At 36.0% G+C, this 17,363-nt stretch overlaps 1 long non-coding RNA gene across 2 annotated transcripts in view; it reads left to right on the top strand.

Annotated features, from left to right (window-relative positions):
* The first annotated feature begins 6,872 nt into the window (after positions 1 to 6,872).
* LOC145157947 (uncharacterized) overlaps positions 6,873 to 17,363 on the top strand; it is an 18,486-nt gene continuing 7,995 nt past the window's right edge. Inside the window, exons 1-2 of one of the 2 annotated variants that reach the window (XR_013737231.1) lie at positions 6,873 to 7,014; positions 12,563 to 12,655. This is a non-coding gene — a long non-coding RNA (uncharacterized LOC145157947). The other variant, XR_013737230.1, reaches the window with a different exon arrangement.

The following is a 17,363-nucleotide window of genomic DNA, read 5'->3' as shown; positions in this document are numbered from 1 at the left end:
TACTCCGAATTTCCAAACTTCAAAAATTCGTAACTTTCACGTACGAGCTCCGTTTTTGACGTTCTTTATATCCACGTGTAGGTGAGATTATACTCTACAACTTTCGTTTAGACTCTGTCGGCTAATTTTGACTTTATTTTTAAAGTTATATTTTTAACAGGCCGGGACAAGAAAAGTCCGTTAAAAATTCATAACTTCTTCATCCGACGTCCGTTTTCGTCTGTCTTTTTACCGTTGTACTACTATTGACGAGATCTTCGATCATCGTTTAGGTTATGTCGGCTAAAAATTACTCGATCTTTATTTCGAGTTTCGGGCTGTGTACTACTATGCTGATTCTTAGAAAAATCATAACTTCCTCATACGAAATCAGATTTTGACGTTCTTTTTATGAAAATTCACGGTTTAACGAATACTACGACTTTCATTTATACCACTAAAGTTAAAAAGTAGTTTATCGAAAACTCACTTCTTACGTCATACGGCGTCGAGCCGGTTCTGTCGCAAAACTTTAAGGAGTCATAACTTCTTCGTTATAACTCGGATTTCGATGAGGTTTTCGCCTAAATGTTTCTAACGAGATTCTTTATAACTTTCAATAATATAATTTTACTTATTTTCAACTTTATATTTTTGTTAATTTCAATAGTTAACTTTTGATCGGAATCTCATAAGACTTCCTATTACTTTCTGAACGATTCTAAACATAGTTTTACTTCAATTCTAGTAAAAACTATCTGTTAGAACTCAACGCTCATAATCATATAACATTTCATAATATTATTTACTTTTAAAAGTTACAAAACACGATAACTGAACGTGTATGTTACAGTTATGATCTAATAAAAATTTTCATTGATCAATCCTAATCTGATCATATTTTCTTATTTTTGGTTCGATTCTCTATTTGCAAATGTTCATTTGAAGCAAAATCTAGCTCTAAATGAATTAAATCAAGTATATGTTACTGTTCACATTCTTATTTTGAGCCCAATAACGTATTTGTTACTGTTCATCGTCCATGTTTTAGCCCAAAAATCATTAAATCCAATGTTCGACTCTAAATCACTTTGGTTCGTCATCTGCTTACACGATTACGCATGCTGATGTTCTTGTCTCGATTATATATTTCGATTGTGCTTTTCGATTTCGTTTCAACATGCATGTTAATCGATTAGAGTTGTTTGTGAATCTAGACTTGTGAATCGATTGTGTATGATTTTTTTGATTACGAGTCGATTATGATCAAGTTGAAATTGAGAATTGACAATCGATACTTTGGTTTTGAAGAACGTGATCAAGAACATTTGAAAATGATACAAAATAGTTGAATAATCTTTGTTTGATCTAAAAATCGATGTTAGAATCATGAATTTTGTGTTTGTTGACTATATAAATCGAAAAGTCAAACACAAAATGTCAAAGTCAGATTCTCAAATGTCGATTCAATGGATTGAAGGTTGAAACAGGTTGATAGAAGTCGAACAAGTGTTGTTTGGTGTCAAAATTGTATTTGATTGGAGTCTTATTTTTGAAATTGGTTGGGTTAGTGTTCTTGGTGTCGAATGTTGTTACTAGAGTTCATGTTTGCATCTTGAAATTGATTTGGAAATCGAATGCCTTGTAGTCAATATTGATTTCGAATTATGGAGTCTTGGAGTCGAGAGGAGTTGATTTCGACATGTAGGGTCAAATTCGATTTACAATTGGTTCTTGGAGTCGAACAAATTTTGACTTGTTTTGGTCGTTGGCATCGAACGTGATTTTGAGTATCGACGAGTCAATTTCGAAGTGTATGGTTGTAGAGAGAATGCGAAATTGATTGAGTTCGATGTGTGACTGGAAATTTTGACCGATGAAAGTTCGTCTTGGGGTTGATAGTCGAATAACTTGATGGTCTTGGTCATATACTGGAAATCGATCTGGGGAAGAAATCAGATGGAATATTGGGGTCAAACAAGTATCGCTTTGGGTTGGTTGATTTGGAAGTCGAACGCTTTTACTAATCTTCTCATTCGCATCTGGCAACCAATTTGGGGTCGAAATCACCTTTGTGTAGTACCAAGTTGGAGTCGTTTGATGTGTGCTTGGAGTCGTTCGATGTGCACCCGAAAATTTCGACAAGTGACAGTCGAGTATGAATTGAAATCGCATCTAAGATCGCGTTTTGGGTTTGATGGTCGAACTAACATTTCTTGGGGTTGAATGCTTTTGACGTGAACACAATTTCGACATATGGTCAAGGGAGTTGTTAGATCTATGGATAGCTATTTCGATGTGTGACGTTCCTTTGGTATGCATTTGGAAAGTGAAGTGGGGAAGAAAGGAAAATATTTTCTTTGAATCCTCACATTTTCAGTGAATTGGCAGAAAATACTCACTTTCGACATAGGGGTCATAAATTGTGAAGAATGTTGAATTTTCAATTCGAATACCTGCAGTTTAAGCAAGTTGGTAGAAATTACCCAGTTTCGACATTGGGCTAAAATTAAGTGAAATGGGAAGAATTTTCGAATCAGGTCTTAGCAGTTGATGTGAATTGACACTTTATGCTCAATTTCGCATTTGAGGTAAAATTTCGCATTTGGGGTAAAGTTTCGCATTTGAGACTGTTTTGGTGCAACGGGTCCCTGCGTATTTTCGAAATTGACATTTTCTACCCGGTTTTTCGAATTTTAAGTCAAAGGCGGTCCGAGAAGTATCGAATTCGAAAATTGTGATATTTTTGGATTTTCCGGATTTGTGCAAAACGTTTATGTCATGTGTCAAGGTGGAGTTTTGTATTGGAAATTCTGAATTAAGCGATTTCTCATTCCTTTTTGGTTTTATAATCATTTTTAGATTATAAAAAGAGGGAGAGATTTAAATATAATAATTCGAAAGTTGTGAATTTGTCATATTACGCGGATTTGAAGACCGATATGACCTCGAGAAAGAAAAGTTTATGTGACATCCCCATTTTCGCGGCTAGAAAAGACCGATTTTGTTTATGCTTTATAAAATCAGAGTACCTCTTTTTAATAAAAATTGTTGCGGAATTTGTTCCCAGAAAAACATGATAAATACGTTATCAAAGCATTTCCGAAGAAATGTATTTTTATTCATTTTTAAAACATTTGGGATGTCATCGTCAATATAGAAGCATAAGCATAAACAGAACTTACATTCATTTACACTAGTGATCTACATCTCTTTTAAATCTCTCAGTGTAAAGTAGTTTCATATCGACACATGTGATAGAAATAAGCTGGAGTGGGTCAGGTTGGGAAACCTGGTGAGTACATAGGGTTTTCAACCCACAATAATATAATTATTATGTTTAAACATCAAACAATCAACCCAATTACCCATCCCCATTATCTTCTTCACTCTTAAGGATCTACCCTAAGAATCAACTATTCCTCGTTCATTCATTCCTAAGGATCATCCTAAGGAATCAGCACGAAGTCCATCGTCACCGGGGTTTAGGCACTAAGTCTGCATAGTCGCCAGGATTTATACAACAGGCACAAAGTCCACATAGTCGCCAGGGTTTAGGCACTAAGTTTGCATAGTCGCCAGGGTTTATACAACATGCACTAAGTCCGCATAGTCGCCAGAGTTTTGGCACCAAGTCTGCATGATCGCCAAGGTTTAGGCACCAAGTCTGCATGATCGCCAGGGTTTAGAGTACACCGGATGAACACATCGTTCACAACACCTACAGGTTGCGAGCCTGCTAGTGTTCCACTGGACTGTCTAGAATAGTCCGTGGTTGTCATCCATACTCTGCTAGATGACGGGGACATCATTTGGGAAAAGGCTTCTCACATCGTCCACCTCTCACCCTCACCTCGTGGTCTATAACACCTCTTAGCTCGTATTCCATCTATTACATCTACCCATGTGTTACCCAACATATTATGTAGATATAAATACATATACAGTTTAAATCATATAAAACTTGTATAAAATCGTTCATCCAGCATAGATAGCAAGTATACAGATAATATGCACACATAGCACGTAACTTATATAAAATACTTCATATCTATGTATAAGATGAAAGTAACTATGCACTCACTTGAGAAGGTGGTGACTCGGTACTCGGACAACACTTTGTTACTCTCAACACAATTTTCCTCAGACAAAACCTAGTATCATTACCACTAGAGTTTAGTCTAATATTCACCGAGACTAATTAATAGTCTGGCTATTATTACTATTATATAAGCGTTAAAGAATACTTATATAACCCATCATAATAACCCAAGTACTTATTATAAGTTCCTAATAACGTTACTATAATTAAATAAAAGCTATATTAAAAATAGCGTAGGCGTAGCTCACTTACAGCGGGTTTTATAGAAAACCTGACTTCGCTTGGAGCAGCGTTTCCGAACCGAAAAACCCTTTTTCTCGAGACTCCGGGAGCCTCGGGGCTTCCTTCGGGTGCTAGGGGGTTTACCTAGGCTTTAGGGGGGTTAGGGAGGCTTAGAGAGAGGTTCTAGAGAGAGAAAGAGAAGTTGGAAGGTGTGAGAAATGAGGGTGCCCCAACACCCTTTTTATAGGCTGGAAATCACCAAAACTCGTCGAGTTGACCTCCAAATCGTCGAGTTTCATGGCCAGGTGTCACCATCTGGTGGCTAGCCTTGGGGAGGAAGCAACGGCCAGGATTTCACCACGTCACCCGATTTCGCACAGCAGCCTCCCGACTTAGAAAAATCATAACTCTCGCATACGAGCTCCGTTTTGGACGTTCTTTATATCCACGCGTAGGTAAAAACAAGATCTACAACTTTCATTTTGACTCCATAGGCTAATTCTTGACCGATCTTAAATTTAACAGTAGGAGGAGATTAGACTGTGAAATGACCGCGAAGAATTCGTAACTCCTTCAAACGGACTCTGTTTTCGTCTGTATTTTTACCGTTGAGTTCTTATTAATGAGATCTTCAACTCTCATTTAGGTCGCGTAAGCCAAAAACCGCTCGAACTAAAATTCGAGTTTCGGGTCGTGCACTGCTAAGCCGAATCTTAGAAAAATCATAACTTCCTCATATGAAGTCAGATTTGGGCGTTCTTTTTTTGTATGTTCTCGGTTTAACGTATACTACAACTTTTGTTTAGATCACTAAGGCTAAAAAGTCCTCTATCTTAAATTCACTATTTACGTCTCCCGGTGCCGTGCTTGTTTTGCCGAAAAACTTCGACGGGCCATAACTTCTTCGTTATAACTCGGATTTTGGCGTTCTTTATATGTACGTAACCCTTGAGACATATTCTACAATTTGGTTAAGATTATTTATTCTAAATAATCTTTTGTCGAAAAGTCGTTTTCGACCCCTATTATCTCTAAATTGACTAGCCCGGATCTACGGGCGTTACAGTTTATGAAGTGATTCGATTTGAAATTTTGAAGTAATATAATCTATAATCTATAAACCATGTTCTCTTGTGTTTTCATTTTGATATATAACCAAATTAACACATACATGTTTTGAGACTTACATAATTTTTTTTTTAAAATTTCTAGAAAATATAACAAAAACCACTATGTTTTCAACCTTTTATCTGAAAAACCACTGCTTTAATTTATTCTCTGAAAAAACACTCATAATTTTTAAAATTTTCACAAAAAGCACTTATATAAAAAATCTCAAAAAATATCATTTTTAAGAAAAAAAAAACTTTTATTCTGAATACAACGTAATTTCTAACCATTAAAGAAAGTTTGTAACAACTATGGGTGAGAATTGATTCAGATGACTAAAACAAAAATCAAAACGAAAAGTTTTCACTTTAAATTTAGTTTCGAAATACAATGTAGTTTATACTTGTTCATTTTGTTTTTTTTCCGGATTTATATACATAAAAACAAAATAGAACAAAATAATTTTTTTTTCCGGTTTATGTATATATTTTTTCAAAATACAACACAATCTTTTACCATGAATAAAATTTGTTAACACCTAGAGTGAGAATGATTATTTTTTTTATTAAAATTAAAATGAAACAAAAAGTTTTGGTTTTTGAAATTGAAATGAAATATACCATAAACTACATTGTATTTTCAAACTAAAAACTTCAAGTGAAAAAACTAAAATTGTTAATTAACTAACATCACAATGCTTAAATTTAATATAGATCGTGAATATTTTCAATATATGTCATGAATATCTTTGCAAAACTCTTATATCATATACTTTCGTATAAAACTTATTGACGAACAATGAGGTTTGCATAAAAATCACAACCATATCAAAAACAAAAATGAAAACACAGAAACTGAACCAAAACTAAAAAAATGGAAAACCAATTATTTCGGTTTTGTTTCCATTTTTATATATAAAAACCGGAAAAAAAAAAACGAACCAAAACATTTAATTGAAAAGCCAGTTATTTTGTTTTAATTTGCTTTTGTATATATAAAAACCGAAAAAAATGAAACTAACCAAAATACCAAAACTAAAATTTCAAGTAAAAAATCTAATATTTTTTAAGAAAAAAAATATATTTTTATTGAAAAATGAAATTTTTTTGAATTTATTTTTTATATAAATAATTTTTCTGAATTTTTTTAGTAATATGAATGGTTTTTCTAAAAAAAAAACTGATTTTTGTAATATTTTCCAAATTTTTTTAAAATAAAGTGGCTATATATCCTATTGGTTTAGAGTTATAGATATTGTGCTGTGAAAAAGTAATGCTGACGCAATCAAGTCTTCAGCTTTTTTGCCATTTTTGCCATTTTCTTCGCATAATATTTACATACACAGAAATATTCTTTTTGATCTTCAAGCTAAACCCATTATTTAAGATGTGCTCAGAACTCAGAACTCAGAAGTGTGATAGTGATATTCTTCCAAATCTCTTTTATGCTTGACGTAAGTTCTTGTTCCCTCATGTATCCTCATTTACGAGACACTGTTATTTCTTTCTCAAAGAAGGGCTGAAGAGTACATTTGATCGTTTCAGATCTCTTCGAAATCTACCGAGAGTGTGATATCGTGGAGTTTTGATCGAATTTTCGAGGTAAGTTCTTGTTTCCTCTTTTATCCTCCTTTACGAAACTGTGTTATCTTCTTTCTCAAAGAAGGGTTGTTTGAGACTTTGAGCGCTTGTTGGTTTTTATCTTATTTGTTTTCTACACGGATTCTATTTCAATATTTTATGGCGATACAACGAGCGACATATCCAATACTGCAATACCGATATTGCCCTTGGAAACGCGTGGTGTCGACGGTAGAGATTGGGTAGGAGCCGGCCTTGAGATTTCGAACCAATATCTGCCGGAAAAAGAAAGCCAACTACCTTCTATCTGCTTCTTCTGTCGCCGATGTTGATGTCTCGTAGCAATTGCTGACGACGCCTGTGAAGATTTCGATCTTTCCGATCGTCTTTAATTTTTCATCTGATTTACGGATTTTCGTCGGTACAGCGTTGATCCTTCGATCTCCGATCGTCGTCTCCGGCTGCCACAGGTAATCCATGCTTTATGTGGTGTGCCTCGACTTGGACATTTAAAAAAAAAAAAAATTGTTTTGAGCCTTCAATCTCACTGTCGAATTTCTTGCTTCATTATCAATAGAGAATAACAAAGCTCCATCCTTTAATCGAAAATATCATCCTGTCTTCACTTTCGTATCCAATCACTGTAGAAGTACCAACAGTCAAAAGAACCAAAACTCAATCGACTCAATCAAAGTGAAAATTTTTCTCACATATTAATTTGCACGAACCGTTTGATCCAATCCCAAAAGGGAATCTTCTAGTTTTCTTAAGTGGACTAAAGTGGGGATTATATATGGGTTAAATTCTCAAGCCACATTGGTGCAAATCATACATTTTTTTTTTCTGCCCGCCAGGTCTTCGATAAAATGTCTAATGGTTTTTTTTCAAGTGTAGCAGTCATGTTAGGACCCAAAAAGATGTAGAGTCTCTTCCGGGGTGGTTTTTCATTGTGCACTCCAACCTTTTGTTGGAGTGTCACTCTTTACTTTGGATTTTTGCTTCTTATTCCGAGCCTCCCCTTGAGGCTTTAATAAAATTTGTTTATGTGTTTATGGCGTCTTCTCATACATATGCGAGCGGAACTTGGCCGTGTCCTTTTCGGGGGTTTCATTGCTGCCCGAACGATGAAGTGGGTGCTAATGGGATATCTCGTATGATTTCTCATATCAAGAGTTTGCACCTCTCTACGGATGAGCGTAGAGCTGTGTTGCGTGATGCTATTTTTTTAGACCTTGGATTGTTTATGTCAGTGGCAGCAACATTGAAGAAGTTTGGTCAATGAATATATGGGGATTGTATGAGTCTCCATGCCCTAAGCCGCTCGTGTCGACACTCAGGTGGTCTTGTTAAATTTAATGGTGATGTTGATGACACGAGCGAACATATTGTTGGTATTCAAAAGCCGCCACCTAATGAACCGGATGCCAACCTCAATGAGGGGTTGGTGTTGGATGCTCAGCTCCTTGATCTTGTGTTTAAGCTACCTATCACCACTGTCAAAAGCATCCTTCATAACTGTCGTATGGCTTTCTCTCAGGCTTTGAAAACAACCATTTCCAAGGTTGCTGCTCATCCCGGGTCCATTGAAGTGTGAGTTACATTGTTAATTCTTTCTAGGTGTACTCTTCAGGTGTTCAGCCCAAGAATAGACAAGAAAGTAGGTCTGGGAACAGGAAGTCCTTGCAACATCGTAACATCTTAAGCGCATTAGCTACTTGGGGTACAGAAGATGGTATAGCCAAGCTTGTTAAAAACTTGGTTGACAATGCAAGGATGGAGCAACAAGGCAAAAAAGAAGAGTACATTCAGGAGGATAGAACACGTGGTCACACCAACGTCAGACAATGTCTCCGTAAGGCTGCTGATGGGCATTTCACAGCAGCAGTGAAAGTATTATGTTCCTCGTGGGTTGCTCCATACGGGGATGCTACCACGAAGGCATTGGAGGATAAGCATCCACACAAGCCACCACCATCCATGCCGAGTATCATATGTTCAGTACCTCCCCTTCTGGTTGATATTGACAATGTCCTTGGGGGCATCAAATCATTCCCTAAAGGAACCTCGTGTAGGAGAGATGGGTTGAGAGCTCAACACATTTTAGATGCTCTTTGTTGAGAAGGTTCAGCAATTGCCAAAGACCTCCTATGTGTTATTACATATGTGATTAATTTATGGCTAGGGGGAGGTGTCTTTCGAGTTTGGCGGAATTTGTTGCCTCTGCTCCTCTTACACCGCTTCTAAAACCCGACAAGGGAATACGACTTATTGCAGTAGGAACTATATGGAGACGTTTGGTTTCCAAGCTGGCTATGAAAGGTGTTGGTAAAGAAATAGCCAAGTATCTTAATTATTTTCAGTTCGGGGTCAGGGTGTCGGGTGGCGCTGAAGCCGTATTACATAGCGCCAACAGGGTGTTGAGTGAACGCCACAATGACGGGTCTCTTTCCATGCTTACTGTGGACTTCTCCAATGCCTTTAACCTTGTTGACAGATCCGCATTACTTCATGAGGTCAAATTGAGGTGCCCTTCTATATCATTGTGGGTAGAATTCCTATATGGTCAAGCAGCAATGTTATATCTAGGGGACATACATATTTGGTCTTCTACTGGAGTTCAACAAGGAGACCCCTTGGGACCACTTCTCTTTACCCTTGTGTTGCACCCGCTCAGGCCCGTCCCAGAGGGTGGGCGATAGGGGCGACCGTCTAGGGCCCATCTTTTAAAGGGGCCCAAATTTTTTATGGAAATTGTTATATTTAAAAGATAGTACAAATAATTTTCTTTCAATTATTAAGTTATTATAGAAAACTTGATAACATTTGTGTATTTTAAGGGCCCATATTTTTCACTCGCCTTGGGCCCAAAATATGTTTGGAACGGCCCTGCACCTGCTCTTGCATAATATTAGAGACAATTGCAAGCTTCTTCTCCATGCATGATACGTGGATGATGGCACACTTATTGGAGATTCTGAGGAGGTGGCCAAAGCCTTAGACATCATTAAGGCTATTGGCCCAAAATTAGTCCTTCAGTTGAATATCAAGAAAACCGAGCTCTTTTGGCCCTCGTGTGATGGAAGGAAGTTGCGTGAGGGGCTATTCCCGGTTGGCATCGGGAGGCCGCCATTGGGGGTGAAACCTCTCGGGGGAGCTGTTAGCAGAGATACTAATTTCATTAGCAACTTAGCCATAAAGAGAGCTGAAGGCGCTGTGAATTTGATGCTCCTTGTTCCACAATTGTTTGACCCGCAGAGTGAGCTCCTTCTACTTTGGTCTTGTATGGGTATTGCTAAACTTTTCTTTGGGCTGAGGACGTGCCAACTCGTTCACATGGAGGAGGCGGCGTTGTTCTTCGATAATGGATTATGCGGGGCGATTGAGGACATTGTGGTTTGTGGTGGCCCCTTCTTTGGCGACTTACAGTGGCGACTTGCTTCCCTACCCATTCGGTTTGGTGGTTTGGGTTTATACTCGGCAGTAGAGGCTACCTCATATGCTTTTGTTGCCTCAAGGGCCCAATCTTGGGTATTGCAAGACCACATCTTACGGGATAACGACATTTATAGTATGGATTTTGATTATGCTTGTGCCTTAGATTCTCTTCGTAACAAGCTTTTGGACATTGATCTTAGCAGTTTTACTACTAAGGACACCCCCCCCCCCCTAAATCCCAGAATACACTGGCGAGTGCCCTTTTTAGTAAAATTATCCAAGATATGGAAGTGAATTTCAATATGACGACTCGACAGAAAGCAGTTTTCCAGTGTTTACGTGCACCACATGCTCAAGATTTTCTTCTATCTATCCCTATAGATGGGCTTGGCCAACATATGTCTCCGGTGGAGTATCGTACCATTCTCAGATATCGGCTTATGATTCTCATATTCCCAGCCGATGGGATATGTCCGGTGTGCCGCAATGCATGATTGGACTCTTTCGGCGAGCATGCAGTTCATTGCAAAGAACTCTCGGGGTTCAAATACAGGCACAGTATGGTTAGGGATGTTTTGGTCGACATATGTAAGCGTGTCGGGGTTTCCGCCAAGAAAGAGTCTCCTGTGAATTTCCTGACTGACCTGACAGAAGGAAGGTCAACCCTTAGACCGGCTGACGTTTTGATTTTTGGATGGGTTGGAGCGTAACACGCATGTTTGGACCTTACAGGGGTATCCCCTCTCGTAAGTTTGAGGTCCGGGGGTTTTACGGCGGGACAGACTGCCTTAAAAGCTGCTACATGCAAGGTGACCAAATATGAGAAACCGTGCATGGAAAATCAACACGCGTTTATACTATTTGCATTTGATACGTTTGGTTTCCTTGCGCCGGATGCGGTGGAGCTTCTTAGTAGACTACAACGGATCATGCATAGCAATGTTATATCCCCTAGATCTATGGATGTAGTCTTCAAAATAATTGGTTTTACCATACAAAAGGGCTTAGCGGTGCAACTTGTTGCCCGTTTTCCTTCTCATTCGTTGTATGATGATAACTAAAATTTAGTTTCACCATTTAAATTTATAAATCAATCTTTCACTCGTCCTTTTAACTTACAAGAATCAAAAAGTGATGAAGAAAGGCACACCGGCAGCAGTGTAATTTCTACCCCTCTTTTATTTTATGTTTATTGTATTATCCCTGCTGTCGATCTCCCCTCCACCACCGGCGGAACGCCGCAGGACACCACCTGGCGCATCATCTGCCACAAGCACGTCGGCAGAAAGGTGCACATCTTGTACAGTCGGTTCAACATAGTCATGAAACATATATTCAAGAAAGATCAACATGAATACATAGAATCAAGAACGGATTAGAGTATTAGAAAGAAATCGGAGTGACGGCGGAAGAAAAAAGATAACCTCCTATAACCCTAGAAATCGCATGGTATATATATATAAAGATATTTACTTTTAGGCCATAACTTCTCAACATTTACATATTTTACCCAAACTATAAAAAAAGTTCCAAGCTAGTCCTTCTGTCAATATTTCCATGATAGTATTTAGTTATGTATATGTCCAAACATAATAATCCTCTAATCTAATAAATAAGAGCATTTTTGTCACGTGTCATGTCATTCTCTTAGCCCCCTCCCCTTGATTTTTCCCGCTCCTATCATCTAACTGATTTTCCGAAATTGCCCCTGATTTCTCTTTTATCTTTCCTTCTTGAACTCCTTTGATTCCGCATCCATTTGAAACCAAATCAATTCCGTCAACATGAAATTAAAAGATGAATATCTCCACTTATCGCCACCGCTCCTACTCCACTACTGTTCTTCTTCTCTCTACAAATACCGATATCATCATCGTTCGTTAAATCTCACCAATCATTTATCTTTCTTCGTAAATTCTTTCTTTTTTATCGTAAATTTTTCATAAACTGAGACAATAGCCACGGTGTCATCATCGTTGTTGCCGTTGGAAGATTTATTTGTATCTATTTTTAATGTTTGACCGCAACACTGAAAACAAATCACAAAGTCATAAACAAAATGATAAACTATTTAATCAACAGAAATAAAAAGTTCTTTCACTTACATTAATTGATTGTGTTTCAACTTTTTCAGATTCTTCCCAAGGCAAAGTGATGAGGTTTCCACATACATTACACACGAAATCATGATTCAAATTCTTCATAAAAAAATCATATCCTAGCTCAGGTTTGCCTCCTTTATGTCAATTGCTTTTACATGATTAATTTATTAAAGTCCGTACATTTTAGGACTTTTTCATGTTTAAATATGAACCTTGTTATTTAAACAAAAAAAACCCTACATTTTTCTAATTCTTTCGTTTTGATCATCTTAGTAGGTGAGCCGGTAATCTTTTGGTAATAAAGAATTAGTTTTCGGAAAAAACCTCACATTTTACTAACTTTTTCATTTTTAAATATCATAACTCATTTTTTTTATTGTTGTTATTGTTATGATGTTTGTTGATGGAGAAAGATGTGGTTGCATTATATTTATGCTTAGTAATATAGAGAATGAAGGTTTTGTATATGCTAAATTGATGAACTAATATCATAAATGGTTCTACGTCTAGTAATTTAAGGATTGAAAGTTTAATGTTAGCTAACTTAGATGCAATCGTGTGCAAATGGTTATGCATTTGCTAATACAGACACCAAAGGTTTTTAGTATGCTAATTTGGACGAAGTCATATCACAAATGGTTATGTGTGTGTTATTTTGGAGACTAGAGGTTTTGTGTCTACTAATTTAAAACTGAATGTTCTAGATTTGCTAACTTAAGGTTCTGTATGTCTGTGTTTGCAACATACACTTTTGCTTTTGCTAACAAAGATTTTGTGAATGTTAATTTGAAAATGAATAACAATGCAATGCCTAAGATAGTTGTTAGACCCTGATATTACTAAGGGGTCGTTTGATAGTTACTGATTGGGTTAAAGTTGCCTGGGTTAGAAACTGACTGAGTTAGAAGTTCTAATTGAGTTAACTTCTGACTGAAACTTGTTGTTTGATTTTTCATCTGACTGACTATACAAAATGACTATATTACCCTCAAAAACATTTTTTTTAATATTCAACATTTAGAACCAAACACACATAATATTTTTGTACCCAAAATACCCCTGCTCATCAAAATGCCTTAAATAATAAAACAAATCAACAACACACCAATTAACTTCTAGGCATTTCATATTGAAATTGTAATTGTTTACAAAAACCAACTACAACTTCATTAATGGGAACTTTTATCAAATTAACGCCTATTAACTTCTAGACATTTGGATCATCAAAAACCTTAAATTCTTGCATCTGCTTCAAGTTATTCCAAGGCTACACCCAAACTTTAGTTTCATATACTTTTAGGTTGCTACCACCATCTGTTGCTTCAAAACATTAAGCTCTAGTTCTAGTTCCTCCTTTTACAATCGTTGTCTTCCTGCATCTCCTTTCATCATCTTAATCTTATAAATTCAACAATATTTGTTAATATAAATAAAAGATTTTATCAAAATGTTCTTTTTATCAATAACAGTTTCCATTGATTTCATCTCCATTCATTGATTTTGATCTCTTTCACTAACTCATTACGATGTGTATTAATATGGATCTAAAGTCACGAGATACTCAATTTTGACCAAGAGCACATCTTTGACTTTTCTTTACACCACGTCTTCTTTAACCCATCAAGTATTGGACAAATTTAAAACCATATTCATAAATTGTTCACAGCCACATTACGACATCATGAATCTCAACACCATTTGTAATTGATCAGGTTCGCAAGACTTAAATTCAAATGATTAAACCAATCGATAAACCAGGTAGCGCAAAAACACATTCACGACACAAGATGATTAGCACAATAAAGAATTGTAAACTGACAGAACGAGTAAACGAGAGTTGCATAATCCAGAAGAAATGTGTAAATCAGAAAATTTGATCGTTGAATCAAAATTAAGAACAACAGATTATAGATCGTAAAAAAATATACGCTAGAGCTGAGAGATTTACCGGAGGTGTTGCTCTTTGTCAGAGATGAGGGGCTTCACCGAAGCTGATGTATGTGGATAGCGATTGACGGCAGGAAGAGGCTAGAGGGAGGAGGCATTGGACGGAGGTCAGAGGTGGGAATAATCGGCACTAAGAGAAATGTGGGAGGTGTGATAAGTTGTCGCGTGAGAATGAGAGAAAGGGCAATGGAGGAATTTGTCTCGGTCGGCCGTATTTTCATCAATGACCGAATTAGTGGTTTTTCATTGACCCAATAAGATATACGGACCGAGTCAGTCGATTTTTAGGCTTAACAAACAGGTTGACCGGACCGAGTCAGCCAAAATTGCTGACCGGACCCAGTCAGCCCAAAATCAAACAGCCCCTAATATATGACTATTGATGGAAAACATGTATCAAAAGTATCTAATGTGATTATTATGGATTCAACATGTTTTTTTATAGATAACCAAACACCGAACAAAACTGTAGTGCCTTGCGAGTGCGGTCTAAACTAACCAACTTGTGAAAACCTACAACAAAATCAGGTTCAAGGCGGACCAAATTTACCCCAAATCGAAGTACAAAAGAAATTTTTTATCAAAAGGAGCACACAATGATAAGAAAAAAGATTATGGTCAAAATGGAAAAGTTGATCCAAACGCAAAATTTTATCAAAAAGTTTTTTCGGAAAAAAATAATATATTATTAAAAAGTTAGTGCTAAACCTGTTTAAATTTTCAATATAAAAAAAAGCAAAAAAATTCAGTACTTTTTTAAATAAATAAAATTAGCTTTAATCGACAAAAATTAACAAAATATAAGACTTTTTTATATAATTAACTCTAAAAACAAAGTAATTACAAAAATTTTAAACTAAATTCATAACAAAATTAGAGTTAAGCCAATACTATAAATAAAATTTTGAATAAGCTATAAACATGCTATATATAACGTCACTAGGACCCATTGATGACAACTTGTGATAGTAGGTGACATCTTAAGATAATAAAATATAAATTGGTTTTTTAGAGACAATTAAAATGAAGTATTTCCTTTACCAAGGTAAAAGCAAGCATTTATGGTTAATATCTAAAAAGGTAAAAAATAAAGTTGATGTATTCGTCAGTAAATAAAAACTAAAACCTCTATATAATTATAATGTTTTTTTTTGTCATTTCTTCCAACTTTAATATAATAAAGATTTCAATGGTTGTAGCTTTTACCATTTTAAGAAAGGTTGATGTACATCAATTCGTATCGACTTATCCTATGGAACTTTTGAAAAGCCAGACGTATAGACGCGTGTTTGTTCACGCAATGTGTCATCAGAGCATATGGCATGTCGATTTTACTCTTATAATTATATGTGGTATATTTCTAATTCACTAAATCAAAGTGCCTAGTGCATGCATGCTGTTCTGATAATTGTTATACGGAGACGTTACTTGCCAAGAAATGATTTGATGAGACAAGTAAACTATTACGCTTAAAAAAGATATCTGATTAAATTTCAAAATAAATATCTTTATAACTACATGAGTGAAAACCAAAAAGTTGATTATTAGTCGTCCACTTCCAAAAGGATTTAATCACACCAAAAATGCATGGTATCAAAGCATTTGTGACGCATTGTGGTCCAGTTTAAACGTAAAAACTTGAGCCTTATCGAATATGACGAATTTAAATTACGTTTATATGACGATTTATGCTGCACTATGATGATCACCAAGAATTAGTTTGACATAGTAAAAAAATGCAACAATACAAAAGCATAATTAAAAGAGTTGGAGAAACTATCAAAAGGAAGAATTAGTAATACTTGGAATTATTTCTGCATATGTAATATATATGATAAACACACGACTTCTAGTGACTTCAAATATATGACCTTAACAGAGGCGGATCCAGCTAATAGCCAGGGTAGCACGGGCTACCCCTCAACTTTTTTGTAGTAGTGTAAAATCTCGATTATTTTATATACATGTTCAGCCTCTGAAGAAACAAATGTGCAACCCTTGGTTTATGGTTCAATTGATTCGTCCTGCCATGTTTTTCCCCAATTCGTCATCTCTGGTTTCCTTTTTCTCTAGACTTCATATAAATAGCTCATTTAGCCATGAGATTGAAAATGGTGGGGTCTATAGCTTCTTACGACTTTAATGTTGAGGTTTACATCAATTTAAACTTCTAACGCAACGCATTCCAAAATCCCCAATTTGTGGTTGTTCTTTTGGATCGATTCATTCTAGATGTCTTTGTGTTTTCCCATAATCCAGGTATGCTACTAAATCATGTTTAATTATGTTTAATTTTATGAAATACATTTACATGAGTCAACTTATATATTCTAATTCCAGTTCTATTTCAATAAGCTTTATGCATTTTCTATATATATATATATATATATATATATATATATATATATATTTCTAAAGTCTTTTAAGTTATTTGGCTCACGTTGGACTAATTCATGCTACAAAATTAGATTATTGAGAGATGTCATCACACTAAATTAGACATGTTCAATGTTTTGAATCCATTTTGGTAAATCGATGTGAATGTATTAGTTATGGTTCTTTAGCTAAATTTGGTGATTATGTTTGTGGCCCTAAACATTCATCTACAAATCATATAGGGAATTTGGTTGGAATAGTGACCTGTTGGCTGTTGTACAGTCAAGAAAATCTACAGTGAATTTGACAAAACAGAATGAAGAGATGTGTCCCTAAACCAAGTAGAGCTAAGAAACTTCAGTGAAGACTCATCCGTCCTCAATAGGCTCTTATCAGAAATAGAACCACAACAACACTTGAGATTGAAAACATTGTTGTTCTTTACAACATCTGAATGGATACTAATAACAACACCTTGAGCTTTATCACATTACGCATGCACATCAGGTA

The sequence above is a fragment of the Lactuca virosa genome, chromosome 1 (genome assembly GCF_052849685.1).
Source record: "Lactuca virosa cultivar CGN04683 chromosome 1, Lactuca_virosa_CGN04683_v6, whole genome shotgun sequence".
Taxonomy (NCBI): Eukaryota; Viridiplantae; Streptophyta; class Magnoliopsida; order Asterales; family Asteraceae; genus Lactuca; species Lactuca virosa.
The sequence above is the reverse complement of the archived record's forward strand: the minus strand, read 5'-3'. Positions and strand labels throughout refer to the sequence as shown.